The 19,479-nt window shown below is 42.9% G+C and overlaps 1 protein-coding gene across 1 annotated transcript in view; it reads right to left on the bottom strand.

Annotated features, from left to right (window-relative positions):
* Positions 1-17,668, bottom strand: part of PRDM1 (PR/SET domain 1) — a 103,204-nt gene extending 85,536 nt beyond the window's left edge. The window contains exons 1-3 of the mRNA XM_054821870.1: positions 17,372-17,668; positions 16,643-16,736; positions 15,882-15,920 (exon numbers count right to left, since the gene is read on the bottom strand). The gene's annotated coding sequence lies outside the window, so the exon portion shown is untranslated. The remainder of the gene's footprint in view (positions 1-15,881; positions 15,921-16,642; positions 16,737-17,371) is intronic.
* Between the last annotated feature and the right edge of the window lie 1,811 nt (positions 17,669-19,479).

The raw sequence follows: 19,479 nt of genomic DNA, 5'->3' as shown, positions 1-19,479 counted from the left end.
ATCACCCGAGAGGTGCAGAAGGTGGGTGGGGGTGGAGACAACAGGAAGGATAAGCCTGTATCAGCCCTTCCACCCGACAGTACAGCCTTTTATACACAAATCAAGTTTGCAGCACAGAGGTCTTGTTAGAGACAAAGCTGATACTACACTAGAGCCACATCAAAGAGCCTTTTTTCTCTGTCTGCGCTTGGTAAAGAGCGTGCGACCTCTTATTTCAGATGTGGATTTCTGACATTTACCATATTCTGGTCACCTCAAGAACAGGCTACTGTCGTGGCTTTACTTGCTCGGGTCCTTCAGCTTACTCAGAAGCTGAAGTGAAATCCAACACACAACAGCCTTAAATGTGGCTTTATGATTATTTATGCATGAAGGTTTGCAGGTTGAATTCAATGCAATGGTATGGGGTTTTAACTGTAAATGCTTTCAGTTTCCCCAAGATACGTGTCTGCCTATCTTGCCACAATAGAATTCAATGACACTGTATGTCTGCATAAGATGACTGATATGCAAGAAACAGCATGATCTAAATGCTAATCTTCAGTTTGTAATCAATTCACTGGGGAGAGAGACTTCTCCTCTTGAGATGTCTTTTGCTATTTTTGTACTCTTCTCTCAATTCTTCTTGATCTTGTTTAGTTATTGAGACTGTTGGCTTTATATTTCTTAGTAGAGATAAATTTTACATTAAATATAACCAGGCAGAAGGAGGACTGCTAGTCTGTGCATCTCTAAAGTAATCATAAAATCATAGAATGGTTTGGGTTGGAAGGGACCTTAAAGATCATCTAGTTCCAGTCCCCCTGCCATGGGCAGGGACACCCTCCACTAGACCAGGTTGGCCAAAGCCTCATCCAACCTGGCCTTGAACACTTCCAGGGATGGGGCAGCCACAACCTCTCTGGGCAACCTGTTCCAGTGCCTCACCACTCTAACAGTAAAGAATTTCTTTCTAACATCTAATCTAAATCGACCCTCCTTCAGCATAAACCCATTACCCCTTGTCCTGTCACTACACTCCCTGATAAACAGTCCCTCACCATCTTTCCTGTAGGTACCCTTCAGATACTGTGGTAAGCCGCAAATAATACACACAAACCTCTTATGAACTGTCAGGCACTGAATACGAATACTGCAATTCAGTACTCTGAATTCAGTGGTTATGCTGTATATACCCCTTATATACAAAAGTTATACTGTATGATCATATAACTTTCACAGTTCTCTCTGCAGTGAGATGAGATACAGCAAGATAACCACTTCTCACACAAAATTCATGCCTAGGAATTATGCCTATTTAAATATACAAAGCTACATCACAGTCCCGAGGACACATCTCACTGTAAAGCAAACTCAACATTTCTCCTAATATCAAATAATTTAGGAGATATTACCTCTACCACCATAAAATGTTTTTTCTCCTTCATCATCATTCTAAAATGGAGAGTGCTGAAAAATTTAGGTTTTCTGAGAGGCGTTTGCCAAAACACAACAGTTTACAAACTTCTAAGTTTAGTAAACATGCTTGTGGAAACAAACACCTCTGTGATGTTTCCAATGGAAATGGTGCAGCAAGGTGCTGGTGTATGAGGACTAGAAAGTGAGACAGGATTTAAAATTAACAACTTCAGTGAGATGTTCTCAATTGAAAAACACCTGGGAAATAAGCTAAAAGCCTAAGTAACTAAAGAAGTAACAAACTTTTTATTCTGAGAAGAAATACACTTTTGTAAAATAGATATCCAGTGTACTACTAATTTTAACTTACTACTAGCTCCGAATGCACGTTAAGTATCTGCTCTTGCCAAGCTGACCGTGCTGAGTGCAGCAGTATAAACAAGTTTACTTTTTCAAGTCAGGAGACGTTCTGCTATGTTGCTTCCCTTTATTTTTTTCCAAACTCTGGAAAGTTTGCTTTAGTAACTTCAAGCCACACTGAGATACCAGACGTTCTACTACTCAGATCCAAGAAAGAGACATCGAAAAGGGGGTGGAGGGGAGGAGAATTGTCTCAAAACCAGTTAAGAAGGCAGGAGGTTTTTTTTTTTTGCACTGTGAAAAAGTTTTGTTTTGGGATGAATGAAGAATGTTAAGCAATGTGAAACAAAACATGTCTCATCAAGGGTTCCCAAAGAAAATCTGTGTATTTAAAAAAAAAAAAAGTGTTTTATTTTGAAAGGGACATTCTGAGATGCTGTGCTTTGAGAATGATTAAAGAAATTAAAAGCTTAAAAATGTTTCAACTGAAAACTCTCCAACTCATAACCAGAACAACAAATTGAATGCATAACCAACCAAGTTAATTGCTTTGCTTTCCAGAACAGCACATTTTGGCAAACAAAGTATTAGTCACGAAAACCTCTTTTACCGAACTCTAACTAAAGAGCACAGGACTGTTTCCCCAAATTTAAGGGATAAAAGAGCTGCTGTGACTAGGTTCAGATCGCAGTATGCCTCTCTGGTTGCCAAAGGCAGCCAGTGCTCTGCAGAGCTCCAACTACACCTTATTTTCCCTCCCCTCACTTTGGAGATAGCATAGCCAAGAGATAAGGGAAGGGCACGGAAATCCCCCCCCCCCCGCCAGGGGAGGAAGGCTGGAGGGAGAGGAAGCATGCCAGGAGTTTCCTCCACACGAGGTGAATTTCCTGGGAGCTGTGCAGGCCAGGGCATTTGCACGAAAAGTCGTATCCAACTGCAGCAGAACATGGTATCGGCCTTATTTCCATGAAGAGCAACCGGTAACGTCACTGCATCAATCAAATCTGGCTTGCGACGTACTTAAGCCACAACGTGAGTTATTAAGTTACCTAATTTTCTTGCGTACTTCTCGAGTTATCTTCCCCCAGCACCCTTAACATACATAACTTCAAACCGCTGGCCAGGTAACCTCACTGATCATGTCTGCTTCTTGATCTCTCTACCTAAACACCACCCCTAATACCAATTTTTTAAAGCTACACTTACATAGGAGTCTCCTCCAGGTTGAGAGCTGAGGACTATTACCTATTATCACTCGCCTCCTATTTTTTTCACCTGTTTTAATTCATGACAGGACTTTACCACTACACTTACTTTAGTACCTCTGTGAAAGATTGTATCAAAAGAATATCCAACGGTTTCAATTTTTGTTTCCATACATTTCTTTTCCCCTATTCTTCCTCCAGGAGAATCCAGAACACCCACCTTACAAAACCCATACTACTACTCTTCACTGTGTACTACACTTCCTCCTTTGACTTACTAGTCACCATCAGTTAGCGAGAGCAGAGATTCATTATGCTGCTGAATAATTCTTAGGAACATTCTTTATGAATCTTAGGGGAAAAATGTGTAACATATTAAAAGTCTTTTGCTCCCTGTGTTAATGTTTTACAGGAGAACTGAAGGTTAGGTTACTGTTCTTACACCTACCATTTAAGTCGCTCTTCACTTTCTGTAGAAGTCTCCACAAAAAAAAAAAAAAAAATCCAAACTCTTGGATATCTGTTTCAATCTACTTTGTAAAGCTTTTTCATTTCATTCTTTGGGGGAAGGAAAAAAGGGAAATTGGTTGCCTTTTTCCAGTTCCTCAACTTCGTAAGTGACATCTCAGAGCATCCCTTTCAAAATAGAACTTCATAACTGGCAGTGAGTAACTCCTGGATGGTTATGTCCCTCCATCATCCATTGTGGCGAAGCTGACACAGTAATTCCTAGCATACAGTTGCTAGGAAAACCCCCATGGTGCGTTAATTTTTATTACACGGTGCTAAAAGGATGTTCAACTACGGCTAAGGAGGTATCACCTAAAGTATATTATAGCTTCGAGAGTATGAACGATCCCACCCTTTAAACCAGTACCTCTGACAGAGGGTGCCACAGGAGGGGGGGCTCATACTGAACAGTAACTCCGTCTGCCTGAGCTGAATGCATACCTCTACTGCATCAGCAGCTGCACGACATACAAAAAATACTTGCCTTTACCGTGGGACACTCCATCACAAGTGCACCTGCACTTTTAAGCTCTGTCGAACAAATGACAGCAAACATTTAAACTGTACCTTTCCCATTTTGAGGACAGCCAGAGTTATCGGGAGTATAAACCTGCCGATGACTTCAGAGCTAACATCAGCACTCCATCATGCAAAGAAAAGTGAGCAAAAACAAACTTTCACGGATTTTCAGCATATAAAGTTGTTGCAAGAGGTGCCAAAAGAAATCGTTTGGAGCCTAACAGTTGGTTTGATGGCTCCGCTAATTACAGGCCAGGGCTGCTCCTGCTGCGCTGCAGAGGGCCAAGGCTTGTTGTCAGGCAGACAGATTAGCCACTGGTGCCCATTAAGACCACCGCTTGAGTGTAGACAGAGACGTGGAAGGAAACATAAGAAGGCGGCATGTGCATAACCAAACAGGCTACCTTGCTGAAAAGAAACCCCCTAAAGCCACATTCTGCTTCATTAGCACATGAAAATAAGGTAATTGAATACTTCATTCTCCCATCCAGAGCCAAGATCCATCACTCATGGAAATGGAGTTTTGATAAGGTGGGGTGTTTAAATGAGGCAGAAAGAGGCTTTGAGTGTGTGTTACTTTGTTTATCTGAGAGAAATCCCACTTATATTTAAGGGAAAAAGACATAAAAATCACTTTATCCTATGAATCACTGGAATAGAACAAAGCCCCTCTGAGGATGAAACTTAAACAAACGCATTTTAACAGTATTCTGAGGACAGAAGGCATTATGCTTGTTGCTGCATTTAGCTTTTTATCAAAATCCACCTTTCTCTCTAGGGGTTTTTTTTCCCACCTCCTCTCCTTGAACTCTCCGTCTCACTAGCTATTTTTGCTGGGTTTTAACATCATATAGATTGAGAGACGAAAACTTAAGCAATTGGCAGGACAAGGTATTTTAATCAGACTTTTGCTGTTCTTTTTTTAAGTTACGCATGTCATACACTCAGATTTTGGGAATTTGATTTTTTTTTAACACTTCAGCTGATGACCAAAATAAGAAAATAAATTTAATAAAAGATTTATCATTCCTGATTCCAGACTCAGACAGTTTACTTTAGTTCTTCAGCCTCGTTTTACGGAAAACAAAACAGGGAAGATAAAAAATTCTGATATTTAAAAGGCAAAAACATGAGCAGAAAGTGGTTTATCTTCTTTAGCAAGCTAAACAGCAACAAACTCATTTTCTCCCACTGGCTGATCACCTTAAGTATGAAGTACAGTGAGCGGCATTTCCTCCAGAAAAAAATATTTACGTAAATACTGCAAATAGACTCCTTGCCTCAGCCAAAAATGCCTGCTATGGTATTGCCAAGTCTTTTGCAGAAAGCAGGACAGATGCACCCTTGTTCCTTGGGTTTAAATTAAAGTGGTATAGTTTCCTAGTTTGGCAATTACTATGCTGATATATTATCTCCGAACATAAAGAAAAATAATACCACAATACAGACCAGCTCTCAGTCACTGGCAACCACAAAGATTTTGATAACATTTAAAACAAACACCCCCCAGGCCCTTAAAAAGCGATGCATAAAAGGTCCCTAGCTTTCGTCTTGCCCTCCCATGTGTACAGACATGTGATAAAACAATGACAAGGCTTTCCTGCTTAGGAATATGTGTAATAACCACAGTGCTAGGAAAGAGCTGCATTTTTGCAACACTTTCAAGGTAACTAAACTGGGTTGGTGCTAGGGCCGCACTACCGTTCCCCCTTGTCCAGGCTGGCTGCTCCCACCACATCTTTGCTGCTGGCGGTGGAGCACGTCCGCTCCCGTAAAAAGCCAGTTAGTTTGTGGAGATAACCCTGCAGAAAGCTACTTGATTTTCTGCGGCTTAGTCTGCAGGTTGAGGGCTGTAAGGTGGCTCGTATGGGATCAGCTGCGAGCCAGCTCTAGAGCGAGGGAGAAGGCAGGAACTGGAAGGCAAGAGAGATCTTAAACTGTTGAGGACCTGCACCTTTTGGAACAATGCCACTTTGGCCAAATAACCAAAGGTGGACTAGAGGTAAACCTGAATGGCTGGGGCAGGGTCCAGTAGGTAAACATTTACCACCCCTGCTCGTAGCCAATGTAACAGTGGGAAAATTAAACAGGTTAGCATCTGAAGGCAAACATCCTTCAGACCGAAGCTCCAGGAAGCGATCTTTAAGGTAACTAGGTCCCACCACATAGAGCACCACCACCTCAAAGTCAAGTCACGATTTCATAGCTTGCCAACCCAAAAAAACAGAGGGCTGACGCAGCAAGCATACAGTACCCCTGGCTGACAAGTGACCACGCTGCCGCTTTCCAAAGAAGCAGCAGGCAAGCAAAGGAGAAGCTGGGCTGAAGGCTTCACTGCGAGGGAATTACAACAATCCAGCCTCGTGATCATAGTAGCACGTGCTGCTGCTGCAGCACAGCTGCCATAGGCAACAACAGGGCTAGTAACCCTTTTTTTTGTGCTGGTGGCTGAACAGACCTTCTAAGCAAAATTAGCAGGCCACGAATTAACACCCCCTTTAGTGCCTGCCAAAAAAAAGCAAAAATAAAATAAAACCATGTGGCCGAGGGTTGTGTGAAATAGTGTCACAGGCCTTACTGCATATTTTCCCCACCCTTCGACTGGAAGAACACACTGTGAAAACTGCAACTAAAGCAAACATTTGCAAATTATACCCAGCTTGTGATTTTCTGTGGAATAAATCCGGATAAAGCAAAATGAGGACTTGATCTGACTGTCTATCTCGGAAAGAATATCTTAAATCAAACTGTCCGAACAACAGTCTTTATCGCCTAACAAGATACTAATTTCCCAAGCCTGAGTACAGTAAGCAAACAATGTGCCCCAGGAATTCATCCAGAGCAAACTGGAGCTGCAGAGCCCACAGGGAAAGAGAAAAATGTGTATTATCAAAGCACTAATAACTTTCCACAACATGTTGAGAAAAGATTGCAAGAGGTCTTACACACATTGAGCACGGACAGCAAGCTCGATGACCACAGTTGCCCAACACCCCTGGCTTACTACTTCTTACCAAACGTGCCCCAAAATCAGACACACGAGTAGTTTCCCTTAGGCCATGTCTACACTCGGATTTTCATGTAAAATTCTCACAGTGCTGCTGCTGGCTTTGTTGAGCCAATGGAAAATTCCTCCTGAGATTCCCTGTTGCTGACAAAGCCCCAGTGCTGAAGCAACATGATAAATTACATCATAAGCTGCCAAGACGTTTATCATGATCAAAATGTTAATGCAACAGAAGCAGAAAACCACTGAAGACTCTGGTGAGGGCAGTTTTGACTCTCATGTAAAACACCTTTATTATACAGAAATCAAGTCGGATGTGTCACGGAAGCAAGTAAAAATTTGACAGAGTCTCTCTACCTTAATAAATAAAAAAGCTAGTATTTCTGATTTAAGAAAATTCAGTTAAAGAGGAGGAGAATTACTGCCAGGTGTAATAGCATACATTATTATGACACAAGTATGTACAAGCACAAATCCCACACAACCTACATAAAAAGAAAGCAAGCATAGTTCTACTTATTCTGCATATCTAGAATTAAATATTTTTTTTCTTTTTTTAACTGTGCTTAACATTAGAGGAAGATTTAACAGGTGTCATTGTTTCTCCCAGGTGTTATAATCTTTTTCATTTGCCCATGTGAGAAAAGAAAAGCCATTTGATGAGCAGGCTGAATGTGATGATTAATTAAACAATTTCCAGGGCCTGGGGGATCCTCCTCCATTTGGGATACATTTTCCTTAGCTGTAAGCAAGCTGGAAGGCAAGAGACAGACTCCTCCTCAGCTTTTTGTTTTAGCTGGCATGTAGTTGTAAAGGGTGGAAGATGCTTAAGTTGGTATGCATTTGTAGAGACGAAGATGTTTCTCAGCTTACTTGTCAGCCTTTCTGGCATCAGTTATCCAGGAGTAACACTCTGCCTCAGAACACAATGGGGGTTTTTTTTTAAGTATTTGTGACAATATCCCAGTGCTATCCAATGTAAAACTGGTTATCAGTTCTGATATTTAAGCGGCAGCATTTGGTGATACTATTTCTTCTTTTGGTCAGAGACGTGAATCTGCCGTTTTTTGAGCTGAATATCCACATGCACCAAGTGAACCCCTGAAAATAAGTCACCTCATCGAAGCAGGCTCATGAGTGATTTTCTAGTGAAAACTTGCAAACAACAAGCAAGAGGACAGGTCAGAGTTGGTAAGACGTGTGGCCCCTTTCCCTTTTTCTTACTAGACCAACACCTAGGGGACCTTTGATCTGAATGTCAGTGATGAAAATACACAAACAGACACTCTCTTATTATATACTCACAGGTGTACATTCCTAAAACTGTTACATTCCATTACTTTCAGCTGTGCTGGAAAACAATACCTTCAGAAGTTGACCCCTTCTCTCCTCTGATCGCACAGGTATCCAAGTGCAAAGCATCACAGCAAGCACGGTATTCTAAACACTGGCAATGATCACGCCAACAAATTCAAGCACCACGTAGAAGGACAGGACCAAAGAGCTGGCTGCCGTTCGTCCCTGTTACGCTGTGCACCGCTTTACAACTCGCAGAGAAAGGGTGCTTCTCGTGCTCAGCTGAAATGCTTCTGGGCCAGGCAGCTGGAGATCTGATGCTGAGAAGCCTCGATTTAAGGCTAACTCGACTTGATTTTGCCAATCCAGCAAGAATTAGAAATCTTATTGAAATAGATACAGCCCCTGTGGATGTTCAGATCACTCCCCGTAACAGCATGCAACAGATCATTTGTTTGGGCTGTGTAAAAGCACATCCTATCCTTGTAGAAATAATGTTCCTATTTTTTAAAAATCAGTCTCCAGCTTTGGTAGCTTAACACAGGAGGCAGTGCTCTTCTTCTGTTAAAAATATGCCAGTATACTTCAATAACTGGAAAGGAGGAAAAAAGCATTGGGGAATTTTTCCATTTTTCTCTCCGACTGTTCTGCCCGTTGTTTATCAGCAGGCTGGTACTGCATCTCCTTTTGTTAGAAAATTAAAAGTTGAACTACAAGCATAAAAGCCACCATGAACCATGCAATAACCTTCAGGCATTTTAAGAGCAGCAGAGGTTAGAAGGGCAGCTCCTGACTCTAAACAGCACCTATTGTTTCTCTTTCTTCTTGAATAACAAAAGCAGAGCTGAAAGCTATTTACCTGGTTTTACCTCAGTCAGATCTCATTTCCCCCTTTATTTTCCGTAGATGATCTTATCAAATAGTGTCATTTCTAACAATTGCTTTGATCAGATATATTTTTTCTGGTTTTTCTTTTTTTCCCCTTATTGCTAAGTTCTATAATAGATGCCTCAGCATAGAAGTCACAGCAGAAGAGCACTTAGAAGCCTTGAGGATTCTGTCAATGCATATTTAAATTAAGGGTAACTATTTTTAAGCTTATAGGTTAATATGCTTTCAGTTTGAAATCGTGAGGGCCAACTTACAGTACAAGGCTCTCATCTTGCGAACACTCCCACGCGAACAACTTTCTGTCTGCATCGTCCCATGTGTTCCCCTCCTGCTGCAATCAGATTCATACAACTGGACACTTAACTTGCGCAAACACGACTGCAGAGCAAGGGTGGAAGGAGAAAACGCCCGATCGGCCAAACTTTTGGGTGTTCTGCTATTCAATGTAGCGCGTCCAATATTACTCAAATTGTTTATAATGCAGAAGCAAAAAAAAAAAAAAAAAAAAAAAGAAGTTTGATTTCAAAACAAAAACCTTACATGAGTAGGCATCATGCAGAGTTTTTGTGACTGGCCGGGAGTGATCTGTAGTTAATATATAAAATCCTCTGAGATCTAGCCTTAAAAAATCCTCACTACAGACAAAAGCAATCCTCAATATAGAATTTCTTCAACTGTTTTACAATATTTATAAAACTTTAAAAGAAAAATCTTTTGGGGGTTTGGGGGGGTTTTCTCTTTAGGAATGAAGTTCACACAATAACAATCATTTCTAGCTTTACTGAGCTTCGTTTCAAAAATTATCTTTTTTTTCTTTCTTTAAATCACTTCCCAACATCCACCTCTTGTCTTTCGTACACTTCTGCAATTTCTTTAAAAACATAAAAAAAAAAATTACTTGAAAAATATTTAACAGAAATCATTCTCCAATCCATAAACCGGTGTTATTATCTCAAGGAAATGAAAAGAGAAATTATTTTATTTTAGCTTTAAATTAATGCCAGTGAAGTATTTGCAACCCTAAAAACACCATTAGGCATAGCAAACTACAATGCAAGTTTATGGCATTTGATTCTTCATCATTAGCTGAAGTTTGCAAATAACATACAGAAGTTTAAGAAAACCATTAAAACCAGTGAAATAACAGGACTTCCCTCTCCTATGAAAGCATCTTATAAAATTGTATTTTTAGGAAATAATTGGATAAAAATCTAGATGTTCAATTTTCCTTACCATAACATGCTATCTATGAAATCTGACTTCATTGAATGTTACATTAGCAGGACCAGGCTCTCAAGTCAGTATTATATCAGATCCTCAGCCGTTATAAACTGTTATAACTCAACTGGAGCTGATGTCCCACCAGGACTAATTTAAGACCTGCAAAGTGTTTCTGATAATAAAATAGATACCAAAAAAAAAAAAAAAAGAAAAAAAAAGAAAAAAATGAAAACATGTCTTCATGCACAAGCTGGAAGTATATTGAAGAATCACACATTTTTGAAAATGGTTAACTCTTACAACCTTACAGTCGAGTTTAGAGTTTTGTTAGAACATTTTCACTTTCTGCAAAGACTGTATCACCGACAGAAAATAAAATCAAGACAGGCTCTGAAGCATGCTTTACTTTTTTGGCATCAACTCTTGCCCTTTTGCAGCCCCATTTCCATCCAAAATTTTTCCTAACTACAAACAAAAAGGAAATCGACATCTGAGCGCCTGTAAGAACTAAAATTATTGCATATATTATTGGTTTTCTACGTATCTTTATTGAGTCACTTGAAATGTTGTAATTACATATATTTCCTGCTTTAATAAAATGTTGCTGAAAGGTTTAGTTACTACGGTCCTTTATAGCTCTGGAAGAACTGGCAAGCTGGAAAGAGGAAAGTAACTTTCCAGTCAGTTCAAAGGAAACGGAGTATGCTCGTTTCCACTTGCAGAATCCACTCTTTATCAGGCTTTACAGACATTTCTATGTGACCTTCTGCAGTGCAGCATCTGGGCACAATATTTTCATCTTATTACTCTTTTTTTTCCACTGAAGATTATTAGTTTATACAGCTCAGGAAAAACTGGGCATAGGGTGAGAAGACGTTTGAGCAAAAATGTATGATTAGGCAGTTAATCACGTTCTCCCCATAGCTGGGGGGAGAAGGGGGTGAGGGTGTTAGGATTTATAATTTCTCTATTGCTTCCAAATCTAAACACACACACACTCACAAGTATCCCAGCTTTCTTCAAAACCATCAATTTTGGGCAATCATCTAACAAACTCGATTACTTTTCTGCATTACTTAACAAAGCAAGTTCTGTTAAAAATATTTATGCTGAAATTCTAAAAATGGCATTATGCTTCAACAGGAAAGAACAAGGTTTAGCTTGAACTTTTGAAAACAAGTGGCACTCTACTCAAACACAGTTTTCCCATGCCTAATGAAAACTAGTTTACTAACACTGCCTTCAAAAATGTTTATTAGAGGCTTGGAAGATAAAGCAAATTCATTTATTTCTCCTCTTTACTGCCCAAATATCATTTGAGTCTTCCCACCACACAAGACGTACACACTCAGCATTTTCAATTACTTCATATGGATGATGCAGTTTAGTAACTAAAACATTAAGACACTTGGCAGACACAATAGAATTATTCTGGGAAATAGATGTGGGGGGCAATGTTTCTAAATTTCTTCATGACACAAATTGCTAGTAAGAGGCTTACTAACAACCTTTAATCACAAATACAGTATGATCAGGAAGCTATTTGCAATACACCTGCACGTGGCAAACTACACAAGACTGGAGTGTTTCTGAATACAATGACACTCCTTTTCAGGAGTCATTTTGAGGAGGACAGCTACCTTCACAGGCTTGAAGGAGAGACTAGAGCATATATAACTAATAAAGCATGTATTCACGCAAAAGAAAAGCCACCAAAAGCTTAAAGGAGGAGGAAAGTAAGGAAACGTTATCCCATCTTCATTCCACACTTCTGGAATGTGGGCAGATCATAGTAAAAGTTTAAGTGGCAAGAAGATTAAAGGAAAACTCTTAAAGCCAAAAAGGACGCTCACATCATCTGGTGTAAGTCCGCCGTGTCTCTACAGACTTCAGTGGAGATACACTGATTTACGCCAGTTGATGTTTTGGCCCGACAGCTTCACAGAAGATACTATCGATTAAATGTGTGTTCTATTTCGATTAAAAGCTTCTCAGCCGTCAGAGCACATCTTGCCCCAGCTGGAAGCCACTCTGGCATTTTTCTTTTTGCTAGAAAGTACCCTATAGGCAAATTCCAAAATAATAATAATTTTTTAAAAAGTCTACATAAATTGTCAACTACTGTTTGTTATTATTTATCATTTTTTGGCACACACAGACATGCCAGGCACTTTACAGAAAATACTTCGAAGACAATTCCCTGCCCTGCAGAGCTTAAAAGACAAGGGCTAGCCCATTCTGCAAACACAGGGCACTGCTTTACCAAAAATTATTCCAATTACTTCAGTGGCATTCCTCACAGTAGTAAGATTGTGCTTATTACTCATGCTAGCATTTTCAGGTCTTAAGTGATGAACATGGCAAACAAGGGAGGATAAAAGAGAAAGAGATTTTATAGAGAAATGGTTCAGACGCACTGCATATGTAAATCTTTCTGAACCTGAACACTTTTTCTGTGCATTTAACGTGCCCAGTTTTCACCAACCCTCCCCCTCCCCTACCCCCCCGCCAAGTCTTCAAGGCCTTATCTTTCAAAATGTCATTATGAAAGTACATGATGTTTAGCATGTGGTTTCTAATGTAATACATTGCTAATGAAGAGATCCTTAGCATTGGTTTTAATAAGAAAGAGGAATCGGGAACGGTGGCAACAATTCTTGAAGAGTAACACCCATATGTTTTCAAGCACAGCCACCCAGCCCTGCACGAAGCAGTGCAACTGCAAACCCTGACAAGCCTTCTGCACAGCCTTCAAAGCAAAAAGAAAAGTGGAACATGAGGCCAACTGTGAAACTGAAAGAGCTATCAGGTTTGAGGAGGGCTGCAGGGAAAAAACTCATAAATTACAAGGTTTAACAATGAAGATCACTTTTAAGTTCACATCCTGAGTATCGGAAAGGTACTATCATAATTTCAGAGCATCCTAAAAGGAGGAGTGAACTATCAACTATCAAAAAGCGTTTCTGGAAATACTGTGCCTTCACATCATCGAGTATCTTTCCAAATGTTACTTGGAACCAACGAATATTTAGTTTTAATGAATAGGGCAGATCCATCCTGTCGAGGAATAACTGAAATTAACGCATCTAATATATAGTGAATATATAAATAAAGGCACATTCCCCTCTTTGCCTCATTCTCTGGGCCATAGGAGTTTCATGATAAGATTTCAGTACTTCTTGGGTCTTTCACTTTTACAAAAGCTAACACTTAAATAACTTTTGTTGTGGCTATAGTATGATTGGTGACACATACAGTGAAAAAAAAAAGTCTGTCAAACTTCATTTGTACAAGGATTTAGTAAAGTAATTGACAATTTTTATTATTTATCTATTGTTACTTTTAAGACATAGGCAGAACCTAGTCTCAAAGGAACGAATTTTGCAAACAAAGCCACAAGAAATCAAACCTGTGACATCAGACAATCTGTATTAATGTATTAATTTTAAAAAATACAATCTTGACCATTAAAAGCAGCATTACCAAACTTATCAGTTAAGCACACAGCACTGTATTTCAATCACAGCCACAAGACGTGAAATAGATTATTATTAAGTGCTTTAGCAAGCTCTTAACAGCTGCTGAGAACGTGAGCATTTCTACGGCTTTTGGCAAGATTTACCAGGTTTGGAAATCAGGAAGATGAGACCTAGCAAAGATATTTTTAGGATCAAATATCTCAAAAAATAAAAATCATAATCTAAGCAATCATACATACAATTTGCAGTTAAACTGTCAATTGTACTACTCTGCCTCTTCTTCTTAGTTTCATAGTATGTTGTAATCTTTTAATTCTACAAGGGGAAAAGTCAGTGTGAGTACTACAGGTACAAAAAAAAGTTTAAAACTGCCACTGTGAAAATGCCTACCGTTTGCTAGTATGCATACTTCTGAAATTATATTAGCTGCTTTTAAAGGTTACCTATTTCAAATTGAAACTGATGGAACAATCATTTTCACTTCCATCCAAAATGCTTTACAGGAATTTCATTGTTTGAATTTGTTAGACATATTATACTGGCTTACCTACGTTATGTAAAATTATTTCCTCTTTTGAAGTGTTTGAGGAGTATTCATTTGAAGGATGCAGTGTCCCACATAAATTTATTACTACAAAAAACTTCAGAAAATTACACCACTAGCAGTAGAATCCATGGTAACACTTTAGCATTAGAAATTCCTTCAGATAATCTAATTGGCTCTTATTTGCCTGAAAGAAATCACATATTTAGAGAGGTATATTTTGCAAATTCTTATAGTTCATCTGGAATTAGCATTTAATATTTATCAATCATCAAAGCAAAACAGAGTTCATCTGAACAGGAGAGCTAGGGCTCGAGTTAATTTGTCATCCATGATTATCACTTGGAAGTTCACTGAGTTTATTAAAGACAACTACTGTGTGATAAGGACAGTAGAGACACTATTAACCATGTCATTTAAATTGCTTGAGTTGGCATCGTGCCCAAGTGCTTCAGATCAGTATATCAACACACTTGTTGCTGGCAGGGACTCGCTTAAAGGGGGGGGAAGAGGAACTCCCTCAGAACTGAGTGTGCTGTACAGATTTCTACAGTAACTGATGAGAGTAAGTAGTATTATTCGGCCTTTGTATTTTTGATTACTGGACAAGAGAATGACAAAATAATGACAATCAAGTGAAACACTGTTCTTCCTGAGGAAAAAAAAAAATCGGGAAAGCATTTTTACAATTTTCAATTGAATTACTTGCATTTGCATTTACTGGGACAGCATTTTTTGCTTGTAACTGCAACGCTGACAAACTAACAAAGACAACACCCCCTCTAATCACTTGCTCTGCCAAATTTTATGATCCCGTATCTCTCCCACCCTTGCCTCCTCCCCAAGATCTCCTGCTTTCACTTCATTAAGCCTGGAGGAAGGAGTAAAGTTTTGGTGACTGGACACAGTTTATTTTCAGAAGCAGTAGGAGTCATTTTATTTCACTTCAGACAGGAATCATGCCACAAAGTAACATAACAACACACTTGGGAAAGCTGCAATTAAGAAGGTACAAGGATATTTTTTTTCCCCAATTCATACCGAAATTAATACTAACATCTTTGCTGGAAACAACCTACATGTTAAGTTAGGCATATTACTTCCACGTGTAGAAAACAGTCACAACAGAAACTTTTCATTGTACTCTTCGTCTCCCGTTTTCCTAAGCTATGTCCTGATTAAGAAAAGAAAGGGTATCCCTTTTTTGGAAGGGAGGAATTCATCAGCTTAACAAGCATCCCGGTGCATAAAAGCAGCTTATTTGTTTGCTAAAAAACCCACCGTGCTTCTCAATATCCACACCGTGGCCCGCAACAGCTCAGCATTCTCCTATTTATCACTTCCCAGCACGAGTGTGCTGGCACTGCGGGCCTGACCAGAAGGCAAATAACTCAGGTACGCACAGTACGTGGCCCCGGAGGATAGAATTGGTGGGGAAAAGGCTCTCTTACCTTCCACAGATCGTCCTCCGGCGTCTTCAAGTGAATGATCTGGAAACACAAAACCAAAACCCCCTGAAGTAACAGCACAACCCGCAGCCAGCCCCGCTGCTTTGCCGTCCCCCCACCCACCCTCCAGACCACTTTCCCACCGCTTGCACTACAAACAGCAACTTTCCCGTGGCATTTATTTTTTACTGGTGAGCCATAAAATCGCCTGCTTGTCCAATTAATGCGAGCATCATCGTTTTCATTTACCTTTCACCATCTCCAGGGAAGGAAAGCGGAGGGGAGAAAACAGAAAAGCAAATGCATAAAAGCAGCTTCAGAAACACAAGTTTCAACTCATTTACGATCCCAGATAAAGGTTAATAGTTAAAATCCTTCCTCTCCCTCCCACCCTCACAATTATTGATGCCCTTCAATAAATGAAATGGTTTTTTTGTTCTCATTTACCAGAGGCTAGACAAACTGTCAACATCTCCACTTTATTTACGGGTTGAGCAAGAGCAGTTCCTCAAACATCAACATTTTTTACGTTAATCCTGGAGAGAATCCACTTCTCTAAAACTACAAAATTTGCCAACTTCTGTAGTATTTATTTTTAACGAACAAGAGCGAGAGCCTTGAGCTATCCTCCCTGCCCTCGGAGGAGGGGAAGGGGGAAAGCACGGCTCCACTCTCCCAACTTTAAAGTCCTTTTCCCACTCAGCCCCTGGTCACTCTCCATCCACCCCCACCCCCCCCAAATCTCTCCTCTCCCGGTCCCCCACCTGCTCCACGTCCAGTGGGATTTCAAGGGAGGAAACAAAATCTGCCAAGTGGTTCCTTTCGGGCGATTTCTTCAACCCGTCTGGAGGTTTAAACCTGAAAAACAAACACCTCTATTGAATGCAAACTAAGCTTTGGGGGTTGCCGAGTTAATTCCTCAGCAGACAGCTACTCTCAGTGTCTGGTTACACAAACATACCTACAGACAGGTTGGAGAGAAGTCCCTTAGAAACCAAAGGGGGGGGAGATAAACCAAATCAAAATAGGCACAAAGGTTGGAGGGGGGGCTCGGACGGGCAGCGGGGTGGGCAGGCTGGAGAGGGAAGATACGCAGCAGGAGACAAGTTTAATATCGGGAAGGGACAGTGAGAGTTAAAGCAAGGGGCAGTCCGGGAAGGGGCAGAGACCCCAGAGGTCTCAACTGGGGATGGGGGGAAGTGAGGGGGTGTCCTTTCAGGTGGTGGTGATAACAAGTATTTATACACAGCCTAAATAAAACAAAGGAAGGAACAAACCCGGCCGGCCGCGGCGGCGGGGGTGAGGAGCGAGCTGCTGCGGGGGCGGGCGGCGGGGCCCGGCATTGGGTGTCACTGCGCACTGCCGCCCCGCGCCCTCCCCACTGCGGGCGACGCTGCCCTCCACACCGGCACCTTGCCCGCCCGCACCCGGTCTAAAGAGCGGCTGCCCTGCCTACCTGCCCCCCGCCCGCCCCTCGCCACCGCCCCGCTTACCTGCCGCTGCCCCCGGGCGCCGCGGGCCGGCCGCGCCCGCCGGCCGTCGGCCCCTCGCCTCATCGCGCTGGGCACAAAGGGGCGGCGAGGCAGGGCCGCGCCGGGAGCCCCGGGAAGAGCGGTGATAAGAGTAACGGTGAGAGCAGTGACAACCCCGGCGGCGGCGAGAAGGAAAATTAAAAATAATAATGAAAAGGAAAAAGAGGGAGACGACCACCCTAATAAGCCGCCGTTACCATGCCGGAGAGGCGAGTCCCTCCTCCCGGGGGCAGCGCTACGGGGCGCGCTCCTGCCCTGCCTGAGGGGGACGCGGCGGAGGGTAGGGGAGGGAAGGGGCAGCCGCCCGCCCTGCCCTGCCCTGCCCTGCCTTGCCCCGCCGCCCTGCCCGGCCTCCCGCGCCGCCGCCGCCGCCTCCAGGGACGGGCGCGAGTGCGGCCGCGGAGGGAGGGAGACGCCGGCGGTGCGGAACCGCGGGGAGGGGAGGGAGAGGCGGCGCGGGGCCGCTCGGCGCTGCTGCCGTGGCGGGCGGGGCGGGGGGGCACCGCAGCCGTTAGAAATCATACACCACCACCCCGATCCCCCCCATCCCCCCCCCGCCGCCTCCCGTTAATCGCCCTCCGCAGCCCCGTGCGGCCGGGCTGCTTCCCGGCTGTCACATGGCTCCTGCCGCCACCCCCAAAGGGTTTCGGGAGTCGCTTCACTTTCACTTTGGCCCCGCCAAGGGGCTCCCGGGGGCCGCGGCGCCTTGACAGGAGCCCCCGGAGCGAGCGGCCTAGCCGCTGCCCTGCTCCTTGTCCCGCTCCAGAGGGGGCTGAGGGGCAGAGCGGAGCCCACCCCCCCACACACCTCTAGTCAGGGCGCGGGGCCGCGCAGGGGCAGCAGCCTCCCCTCAGGCCCGGCGGGGTGCGGGGACGCCCCTGGGCCCGCTGAGGGGGCGGCGGCAGTATCGACTGTGCTCGCCCAGCGCTGTCAGCCCTCCTCTCGCTGTTTTAAGTAGGGAAAGAAGAAGAACAGGGTAACTCCAGCTTCTTCTAGTGGGACTGATCTCATGTACATCCTGTCACCCCTCAACCCGTTTGGTCCCTTCACATCTAAAGGAGTTGGTGAAAATCCCTCTCGAGAGGCAGCGCCATGCCTTGCACAGGGCAGGTTGCCTCAGGTGATCTCCAGCGTCGTCTCCCCGCTTCGCACCAAAACACTCTGCCCCCACACCTACGGTCACGGGCTGCTCGGGTCCAGCAGGATACCCCACCCACAGCAAGTCCAGTGACCCACGTTTATGCCAGGGATGGATCTGGCCCAGCATCATGGTTTTTGAGCTCATTTCCAGGGTGGGAGGTACACTCAACACAAATACCTTCATTCTGAAAAAGTAATTAAATAGGAAAAGGATGTACAACTTCTGTCTCACTCCCCTCTGTTACTGTAAGCACCCCACTCTTATGGATATGGCACTCCTGTATGAAGAAGGAGAATTTCTGTGAGCACCTCTGGTCTAAATGTTGGTACCGTTCAAACTGGAGAAGAGAGAGCCAGAAAAGAGCAGGGAGGCTCTTCTTGTGCCTCCTGTGAAATGCCCATCACCTGCACGGTGCTCACAGGCAGGTGGTCATTAACCACGTAATGGAGCTGGTGTCTCCCAACCGTTCCCAGAAGACACGGCAGCACGTACTTCACTAATTATGGCTTCACGTGCTCTGTGCAGAGACAACGTTGTGCCAAGTGAGTCAACTGGCATTGTGTCCTTGTTAATGCTTTTATGTAAGCTCTCTCACTCTGGCCTTCTCTCAACAGTCATCAAACATGGCACAACACATGTTCATCGTCTTTAATGAGCTGGCCTGTAACCACCTTCCCCTGAGCCCTCGTCACAAGCACAGCAGCAATCTCTTGGGTTTTGTCAAAGCTCGGCTGATGCCAGTGCCAACCATCAGGCTGTGCGCGCTGTGAAGCACTAGCACGTACTCGTGCTTGGTTCCTCCGCACCTCAGCCTGCTCTCCCCGAATGTCTGGCGTGTTTTACACAGCACGAACAAGCAAAATGTAATTACAGTGGGTTTTGTTTTGGGGGTTTTTATTTTCAAAGCGCAGTTAGATAAAAGATTACC

Source organism: Grus americana, chromosome 3 (genome assembly GCF_028858705.1).
Source record: "Grus americana isolate bGruAme1 chromosome 3, bGruAme1.mat, whole genome shotgun sequence".
In the NCBI taxonomy this organism is placed as follows: Eukaryota; Metazoa; Chordata; class Aves; order Gruiformes; family Gruidae; genus Grus; species Grus americana.
This window is presented reverse-complemented; position numbering and strand designations above follow the sequence as displayed.